The sequence below is a fragment of the Grammomys surdaster genome, unplaced genomic scaffold (genome assembly GCF_004785775.1).
Source record: "Grammomys surdaster isolate TR1022 unplaced genomic scaffold, NIH_TR_1.0 190, whole genome shotgun sequence".
NCBI lineage: Eukaryota > Metazoa > Chordata > Mammalia > Rodentia > Muridae > Grammomys > Grammomys surdaster.
In genome coordinates this window covers 2,876,763-2,883,781 of record NW_021604635.1, presented here as the reverse complement: position 1 = coordinate 2,883,781, position 7,019 = coordinate 2,876,763, and the positions used below count along the sequence as shown (strand labels likewise).

Genomic DNA, 7,019 nt, shown 5'->3' with positions numbered 1-7,019 from the left:
ATGCATATGTGTGAGTGTGTGCATGTGTGTTTATATGTATATGTGTGAGTGTGTGCATGTGTGTTTATATGTATATGTGTGAGTGTGTGTGTGTGCATGTCTTTGTATGTGTATGCATGTGCACTTGAGTGCATGTGTGTGCACATATGTATATTTGTATGTATGAATGTGTGTGTTCATATATATGTGCATGTGATGGGTGTGGGTGTGTGCATGTGTAGTGTGTTTGTATGTGCATGCATGGGTGCATGTCTTTGTGTGTGTGTGTGTGATGTCAAGGATAATGAACAAAAGAAGATGACAGGATTTATAAATATTCATGATTTCTCTGGTTTATCTCACAGTAACCACACAACAGCCTCAGAATAACAATGCTAATGGTAGCAGCATCTGTATGATCTGAGAACAGACTTTGTGTGTGTATGCTCTCCCCGTCTTACTTGCTCCTAGCTGCAGTACATACAGTGAAGCACACTACTTGACCACAGAGCTATGGCACCTTAGCCTCTTCCTTTACCCTTTATTTTGTTTCTGTCGAGAACTGTGGTTTACCACTGACACTGTACACTGATCAGTGTCTATGCTAATCAGCTTCCTGCCACTGTGACAAAATAATTGGTATAATCAGCTTCAAATGAGAGGAAGGTTTACTTTGGTTTACACGTTTGAGGGTTTTAATCCATGGTCTGTTGGTCCATTGCCTTTGGGCCTGGGGTGAGACGATATGCCCTGGTAGGAGTGAATAGTGGGAGTGGCTGTGGTGCAGAGGAGAGAGAGTCTCAGGATCTCCTTCCTGCAGTGAGGCCGTGAGCCCTGGTAGGAGTGAGTGCGGCTATGGTGCAGAGGGGAGACACACACACACACACACACACACACACAAACTTTTGGATCCCCTTAGGGCCCCTTAGGGCTATGCTTTTGAAAACCTAACGTCCTCAGGCTCGGCACCACTGCCTCTTGGTAGTGTCACCAGCTGGATGTTACAACACGGGCTTTTGGGGTCACTTGTCTAAACCACAGGAATGTCCCTAGCCATGTTGTCTAAAGCTTGTCTCTACTATGCCCACGCAGAGAGTACTCTGTGGGCTCCGACTGACAACGAGATCTAGTTTTACACTAAAAGCTTTGAAGCTTTTAATGGCTCGCACACTCTTTTCTTGAGAGTTGGAAACACTCTTTTTTTTCCTGGTAGGAAGCACTGTGTCCACTACACCTTACAGCAATCAAATATTCTTTCCACAGGAAGTCTTTCTGTATAGACGCCTAAGGAATGTTTTCCCCTTCCGGTTACACTACATCTGGTTCTAGCCAGGACAGGTGTACTGGTCCTTGGTGTGCTCTTACCACGCTGATACTGGAGGAATGTCACGGTCCACAAGAGGCTTTTCTTTCCGCATCACTGTTTCTAGTAGTTTCTCTTTTAAAGGTGCCTGTTTATCCACATTAAACTTTTGCCTATCATCAGCATTTTACACTTTAAATTTTCTTCCTGTCTTCTTTTGTTCTGACTTTAATAGGTTTGTATTGTGGCTCATTTTGAACGGGCACATTGGTTGTCTGTGGGATGCTGCAGGCTCTGTGTTCTCTTGTTCTCATGATGGAGCGTGGCCTCTGGCACTCTCCTGATTCGTACTCTTCTTGCTCCCCTGAGGCCACAGGAGGAGGGGGACACAGGGAAGCTCCCCTAACTCCACAGGCCTCCCCTTTTCTTGCTCCATCAATATGTACCCAGGCAAGCCAGCTTGCCCTCTGGAGCTTCCTTTGTGCTTAAATTCTTGCATCTTTTAAAATTGCTTTTTGGTTTTTGAGCAAGGGTCTCATTTAGCCCAGGCTAGCCTTGAACATGCTATGTGGCCAAGGCTAGCCTTGAAATTGCTATGTGGCCCTGAACGCTCACTTCTTCTGTTTCACCCCAAGTGCCGGGATCGCAGGCGTGCACCTCTGGCTCCCTCAGCTTTACTGCCAACGTCCTGCTCAGTTTCAACACATCAACAATGTCTCCCCAGGCTGACACCTAGCCAGGAGAGGAGCTTTGCTTATTTGGTTTCAAGAGTTTAAGTGATCTACTCAGCTTCAACCCCTTTGAGAACCCATCAAGGACAATGGACACATCTGGAACAGAATCAGTTAAACTCCCTCCCTGTACGAGCAGCCACACTCATTGTAGTTAGGGTTTACTGCTGTGAACAGACACCATGACCAAGGCAACTCTTATAAGGAAACATTTAATTGGGGCTGGCTTATAGTTCCGAGGTTCAGTCCACTGACATCATGGTGGGACGCATGGCAGCATGGTGCTGGAGAGGGAGCTGAGAGTTCTGCTTCCAGATCAGCATGCAGCAGGAAGAGAGAGTGAGACACTGGGCCTGGCTTGAGCATCTGAAACCTCAAAGCCCACCCCGTTACACACTTCCTCCAACAAGGCCACACCTCCTAATGCGCCTATGGGGGGCATTGTCCTGCAAACCACCACACTCACACCATTGCTGTGACTTCCTGGGCACCTGTACTCTTACATCCTCTTATTCTGAACTCATCAGAGTCCCCCGGACTCTGGCATTATCTCCACTGTCTGCCTTTGTTCTGAGATTCATAGAATACCCCGCTGTGTAGTTCTGAGGTGAGTGCTGTCCATGGGTGATGCCATTTGGATGTGTCCTGTGTTAAAGGCTTGACTGCCAGCTGATGGGCTTTGGGGAGGTGACTGTATCATGAGGGCTCTGACATAATCACTGACTGATCCGCTGACGGATTCGCCATAGTCTGGTGGTGTTATTGGAAAGAAGTGGGGTGCGGGAGGTGTAGCCCACTGAAAGAAGCTTCTGAGGGGCAGATCTTGTTCTGGGCTCTTCCCTGCTGCTTCTGCTTCCTGCCTGCTATGAGGGAACAATATCCCCCCACTACAATCCAGAAAAAATGGGATCAGCTAAGCATGGACTAGTCATTGAGAAATCGTGACCCCCAAATCCGTCTCTCCTCTTTTGAATGGTTTCCATCAGATATGTGGTACAGAGGTGGGAAAGTGACAGACATCACCAGTTTTGCTGCCCGACTGTTTCCTTTTGTGTGAAGATTTGGAGACAGAGGGTTTTTAACTTACTGTCTTTGTGCTGACGAGATGGCTCAGTGAGTGAAGGTGCAGGCTTTGAAGCCTGACCACCTGGGTTTGATCCCTAGACCCCCATAGTGGAGAGGGCTGACTCCCCCAATTTGTCCTCCACCCATCACACAGGCATAGTGGTGTGTACACGTGCACACACAGACACACACAGACACACAGACACATACACATCAAATAAACAGAAAACAAAAACCAACTGTATTCTTCCCAGAACCACCAGACATATTTATCTTAAACATGTTTTTTCTCTCCTATCCCAAATGGAGAACTAAATACAAGACTTGTGCCTAAGTGGCTCTGCCTGCCTCCCTGCTGAGTGGCACACCATGCCCTCTCTGCTCTCTCAGAAGAGCATCCACCTACTCCCACATCTCCGCTGGCAGTCCTCATTCTCCTTGGGGATGGTGGGCCCACCACAGGCATCCAGATGGGGCAGCCTTTATCTGCCTTCCTGATAGTGTTTATTTTCCCCTGCCGCCGTAGTGTCTGGGAGCAGACCGGCAGTCTTTGTTAGTAGGTTACCAGGTCACAAGCAGCCTGATGAGGAGAGCTGTATGTGCTCTCAGAGGACCGGGGCTTTTTAAGCTCTGTTCTAACAAAGAGTGGGCAGCTAGGTGGTTAGAAGGACAGACTGTGACAGAGCACAGATTAGATTCTTCAGTATTGACTCCTCCAGTATACCAAGGTCACTGAAAAGAAAAAGGAAAAACAAAAACAAGCAAAAAACTAAAAGCCAACCATCCTCAGACTCCCTTGGAATTTGACTTCAAAATGTGACCATGATTCTTTTATCGAGGTACTCCCATGCTGTTCTGATTTGTAACTGGGTCACATGGACAGGAGTGACCATGCATCTATGTTGTGGATGGAGGCAAAGGTGGCTGCATTCTTGACTTGGCCAGAGCAGCAGTGACTTCCTGAAGGTGGTGGTGTGGGCAGCTGTCTGACTGCAGCTTCCCAACCAAGGCAGCGGCAGTCCCTCTGACAGCTAGTTTCCTGACCAAGGCAGCAGCAGTCCCTCTGACAGCTTGCCACATGGTTCAGGAATGATTCCTGGACGTCTGTTTTGCAGTCTGTTTTCACTGCCCTCCTGTGATCTGGAGAACCTCAAACCCCGGACTAAGTCACTCTCCTCACTTTGCACAGAGCAGATCACCATGCTTTCTGTGACTGACTCCTGCCCACCAGAGCCAGCAAGACGATAGATAAAGCACACCCGGCCACACCCTGCCCAGGCCTCTCATCTCAGTTGGAACAGGTACCAGGTTCCATCTTTAGGCAGCCACATGTTTGTTCCCCAAGGAGACAGAAGGGACAGTCTACTTCTGGCACACACACACACACACACACACACACACACATACACACACGACAGCAGCAATACTTCTTACGTTCAAGCCTCAGCCACTGGTATTTTTGATACTCTTTTTATATTCTCCTTGAGAACTCTAAAATTAAAATGTCATTTGTATTCTTTTACAGAACTTCTGGTGTCAGAGAAATGAGGCAGGATGACTGCTTTCTGACCTGAGTCCAGTACAATGCTGCCAGCTTAGGATGCAGGTTGTGAACAGCAGGCTCCCCTCCCACTAGCTGGACATACTATCTACCTTGTATAAATGAGCCGCTCTGCCGTAGCCATGCTTATAAACACCGGGGAAGTGGCAGTGCTATGTGGCTGTGTCGTTTTGAGGGTTCTAACTAGAAGAGTCAGCAGCTATTTAATGAGAAAGTGCTTGGCTTTGAGCCCTGCAGGCAACAGGGGTTGGTCATCTTGCACAGGGTTGGTCTGCTCAGAGGGGGCACTGGTGACAGCAAAGGACAGGTGGCATCAAGCATAGACAGGTGTTTTCAAAGGGCAAAGTATGTGATTGTTCCTACGTGGGGCTGGGTTCTCCCTTAGGGCAGTCACCTCTGAGACGCAGACCATTAGGACTGGTGTCCCTTGTGTCCTCGCATTTCCCGGAACAGCAGTAGGTGTGGCTTGTTTCTCCTAGAAACGCAGCCCAGTGTGTGCAGGAACAGCCGTGTGCCTTGCCTCTCACGTGCAGCTGACGGGACCCTGCTTGTTTCCTTGACACCAATTCCAATAACCAGCAGTAGGGCAGTGATTAAGATACCATGAGGCTTCAGTCGAACCAGATCTCTGGAACCCAAGAACTGGGACAAATTAAATTGTGGTGAACAGGATGCTCCTTCAGTGTTGAAACTCATTACAAAATGACAGAGCCACACTCCTGCTCTCCTTTACCCCTGCTGCCTGAACCAGCTCGAAAGCCATCCTGTGGACAGACATCTGCGTACTGAAGCAGCCTTTGACAGCCTAGAGGTGACAGAACCCAAGCGGCATAAGGGTGCACTGCACTGGGGCGGCTGCAGTGAGGACTGGGCACACTTAAGATGAGGCGGGCACCCTTGAGGTTGGAGGCTCTATAAAGGAGTCACGGCCTGAATGGACGGCACTATACTGGAGGCAGTCCTGGATGAGGGGTGATGGGAGATTAATTGCGTATGAGGACTAACCAAATAAGCAGTAACGGAGGTCAAACTTCTCCCTGTTGGAGAAGTCTGGAGTAAACGCCGGACATGTTGTAATTAAACATCATTACCAGTCTACAGATATAAATGTATTTTGTTTGTATCTATAAAGATACTGGATATTTATATTACGTAATGAAATAATGTATAGTAGACACATATGTATTTCTCTATATAGTATATAATATATATGTGTGTATATGTATATGTGTATATATATGTCAACATGGCATGCTACTTGAGTTGGCCTGGGATTAGTGACCCTGCAGTGGCAATAGGTACACCTAGTGCCCAGATATTGGCTTTAATATGATTTTTCCACTAAAAAGAATCAGGGGCCCTTGGAGAAGTGACTGAGTTCAAGGCTAGGACAGGCAAAGAACATGATGAGCTCAAAGCATCTTGTGCCAGAAATGGGGGAAGATGAGGACACACTCAAAGGACACGGGGGCAGGCTGAAGGGACTCTGGTAGAATTGGGGACAATCTGAGTATCAAAATGAATACTGACAATGATGAACTAACTATATCCCACTGAGTAAGTCAAGATCTCATAGTGAGAAAAATAAACATAACGACAAAATGGATGGCTTGGTGAATAAAGGATATTTCTATAATTTCAAAGTACCTTGCTAAAATATTCATTAATTAAAACAGTAATTTCACAGTAGAAGAGTTCAGAATATCCTACTTTAGTCAAGAAATTGAAATAAGCATTGTGAACAGAGGCACGTGCTGAACTTGTATGCCATCTGATGCAGTGAAAAGTCACATCACGTGTATAGTATTCCTGCCTGTACTCACGATGTATCTTAAGCCAACAGACATTTACTCTGTCTTAGTACATGGCTACTCATACGGAACTAGTCATACGGAACTTAGGAAGGGCCCAGCTTGGTTCTGGTTCAAGGTCTCTCACAGGCTGCTACCAACTCACTGGCTATAGCTGTCATCAACTCAAGACTTACCTGGCATTGGGCATCTGATAATCTAAGCTCACTCGCTTGGTTGACAAGATGGGCAGAAGCTTTAGCATTTTCTGTGTCTGTGCACAGGGTTCCCTCCAATGTGAAAGCTTGCTTTCCCCAAAGAGGTGACCCAACAGATCACTCTAGAACTCATTCATTTCTTCTCTATGCACTTGGCTAATAATCTGGATTTTAAATCACCCCAAAGGCCTATGTTTCCAAGGCGTAAGTTACCATCTTGGATCCCTAATAGGAGGTAACAACCTTGAAGAAAGGTGGGATCTAACAGGGGGTCTTGGGTAAGTTGGATGCACGGTACTAACCCAACGCCTTTCCTCTTGAAGCAGATCTGCCTGCCACACTCCCGTCACCATGCTCTGCCTGCCACACTCC

General features: G+C 47.2%; 1 protein-coding gene across 1 annotated transcript in view; it reads right to left on the bottom strand.

Annotated features, from left to right (window-relative positions):
• Positions 1-7,019, bottom strand: part of Fig4 (FIG4 phosphoinositide 5-phosphatase) — a 107,436-nt gene that overhangs the window by 9,698 nt on the left and 90,719 nt on the right. The window lies entirely within an intron of this gene.